The sequence below is a fragment of the Theobroma cacao genome, chromosome 3 (assembly GCF_053813885.1).
Source record: "Theobroma cacao isolate CCN51 chromosome 3, ASM5381388v1, whole genome shotgun sequence".
NCBI classification, from domain to species: Eukaryota; Viridiplantae; Streptophyta; class Magnoliopsida; order Malvales; family Malvaceae; genus Theobroma; species Theobroma cacao.
This window is the reverse complement of record NC_142641.1, coordinates 10942663-10945665: the sequence shown is the minus strand read 5'-3', so window position 1 is coordinate 10945665 and position 3003 is coordinate 10942663. Positions and strand designations below refer to the sequence as shown.

Below are 3003 nucleotides of genomic sequence, written 5' to 3'. Positions count from 1 at the left end.
AACTGTTTCCAAATACCACATTTTAAAAGATTTTAAACTGTTTCCAACTTAAACAAATGAAATATTAATTTCCGTCTCACAGGGGTATTTTTGTCATTTATCCCAAAAATCTCAAAAATCATCTAAAAATATAGTATGTAAGTGGAAAACACATATTTCTTAATCAAAAATAATTTTGGATGTCTAAAACATTCGTTTAAAATGGAATTATGACTGTTATAATAAAATAAAAATATTCAATAAAATATTCAATTTTCACATAAAACGATATTTTAAGAACACTGCATAAATAATTTTTTATAGCGTAAAAGCAAAATAAATTCTTACATACCGTAATACAGATAACCAAAGTATAGAATTTAATTTACAGTGACACGTGGGCCCACGAATGATCAAAAGTATCAAAAGAAATGAACCTACAGTCTTTGGATGTGGCAAGTTCAACTGTAATCCTTGCCGATATCAGTTATCTACAATCTATTCTGAACCTGAAATGGGTGGAAATGAGGGTGGTGAGATTATAAAATCCCAGTGAGTAAACAAACATCACTCAAAATATCTAAAGTCGAGTAAAAGGAGACTATTAAAACATTTCATCAAACTGTAATTTATCATCTTTCAACTTATTTCAACCAAATGAAATCAATTTATTTAAAGCAAGTAATCAATATGGCTTATGAATTTCTTAAAAAGCTTGGCTCATGCCAAAAATTATTATCATACTCAGTTATTTGGGATACCTTGGCCGAGGGCTATCCCAACTGAGTCTGCCAAGGCTATTAGAAAGTCATGTTTTTATTTTGAAAACATAGTCATTCCTTGACGTTGGCCGAGTTCCCCTTCACGAGGTGGTTTGGCGTGAAGTGAACTCTAAAAGTTATACCTCAGGAGTTACCCTACTCGCCTCTCCAACCGAGGTAAAAATATAACAGGATTCCGTGCCCCTCTAATAGGCTAGTCCACAGAATCCAGCCCACTGCAGCAGGTCAAACCCACCATACAATAAAATTTTGACAGCATGACAGGGCTAATATATTACTACCCAACCTGCAGGGTAAAATAAAGCAATTCATATAATTCATAAAAACACAGCCCAGCCAGTCATGCCAATACAATAACATAAGCCATTAATTCAATTTTAAATTTACAACATATCAGTGGTCTCCAATTACTCTATTTTCAAAATCGTTATTTCGTTTCAAGACAATTTATAAAATATTTTTATTTAAACTCATTTTGTTTACAAAACATAAAAATTTACCATTTGAACTCATTTTCATAAAATTCACCAAAACCGAATAAAAACATACTTTAGATAATTAAAATGATGGTAAGGTTACTCACCGTGTCTAGAGTGAGGATTTTCGAAATACTCAGACTATTGGTCCTCGGGTGCAATTCTCTTGCCTTTATCAGAGGACTCACCACCTTGACACAGTACAAAATCGAGAAATTCACCACATTGGTACTAAATTGAAATTAAACTAATTTAGACTACTAATGCTTGATATGGAATGCAAAAATGTCTAAATTTTTGCCTAAATGCGGTGTTAGCCTATTTCGGTCTTTTACCCGATAAATTGATATACGCGTCCGTTTAAACTCCAAATTAATTTTTTTCAGTTTCTATACCTCAATTGCACCCAAATTGACTTAATGTCCCTCAGTGTGGTGCAAATTATCAGTCCCGATAATAAATTACGAAAATACCCCTAGTGGGTAAAAATTTATATTTTTGCTCCGAAAATTTCCATTATTTTTCTAGGCTCATAATTCATCATTATTCATCATAATTCCTCAAATAACCATCAAGATCAGCAGCCAATATTCCCCTAGAAAATTCAGCATAATGGGTTTCAATGGGAAAAATTTATATTTCTAGCTTATTTTTGCTATATTTCAATATAACTTAACTAAAATCACTTAATTCAATTAAAATCAACCAAAAATCAAGCTCAAAACTCATCCATGGAGGTTTGGCCAGCATGGGTGTCCATACCCACTTTCTAATTTTACATAGAAATGAGAAAAAAATGCATGGGTATTGAAAATCACAAGGAAAATCAATGAAATTTACCTTTTTAATGCTTGATTTCTTGATTTCTCTTGATTTTCCCCAAATTTTTCAGGTAGGATTCTTGTTTTTGTTTTTCCCCTTTTCTCCCCTGGTTTGGACAGCTGAAGAAGATGAGAATTCCGGAATTTTTACCTTTTTAAAGGCTAAAATAATATAATATTATTTTATTCATTTTTTTAATGTTTTATTAATTCCTTAAATTCTAGCCATCCATTTGTTTCCAAATTTTCACCATACACTTGTCCCACATATCCATAGCTTAGGTAAAATTCTCAGACTTATCCAAAGTCTTGGTGGAGTAATTTTTGAAATTTACACTTTTACCCCCGTAAAAGTCAAAAATTACATTTTTGCCCCAAAAATTGAAAAATTGCCCATAGACATATTTTTCATCCCTTATACTCATACCATTCTCCAATTTGTCAAATTTGATCTAAATTGTCTCAAAATCTCAAATTTTTGTTCGCGGGTGGCAAAATTACGATTTTGCCCCTACACTCTAGAAATCACTGGAATTAAACTTTTTCACTGCCAAACCCTCAAATTATACTCCAATACTCAAATCATACTCCAATAAGTCAAATGGGGCTAAAAAATTTCTTTTCTAAAAATTCCCATTGTGTCCTTGGGTGGCAAATGACCATTTTGCCCCTGGACAGTAAAAATTCTAGTTTGACTTCAAATTGATCCTCGAACTCCAAATCACCATATTAAACCATTCTGGGACTTTAATATTCTTAATTTCATTTTAAATTCTCTATTTGATCTAGTTCGAGACTTAAATTAACTTAATTGTACCATTTGGTACATTGTCGTCTTTTAACGATTTTTCTTTCAAGGTTTTCCAAGTATACAAGCATATTGTCAATCATATGAATGACATGGAAAGTATTTTATAAGGTCGGGCTTGACACTATATATAACAT

At 31.9% G+C, this 3003-nt stretch overlaps 1 long non-coding RNA gene across 1 annotated transcript; it reads right to left on the bottom strand.

Moving 5' to 3' along the window:
- Positions 1-338: 338 nt before the first annotated feature.
- On the bottom strand, positions 339-2199 carry LOC148763585 (uncharacterized). Its single transcript, XR_016025146.1, has 3 exons — positions 2078-2199; positions 1345-1428; positions 339-488 (listed from the first exon to the last, which is right to left on the bottom strand). It is a non-coding gene; the product is annotated as an uncharacterized LOC148763585 (long non-coding RNA).
- Positions 2200-3003: the final 804 nt, after the last annotated feature.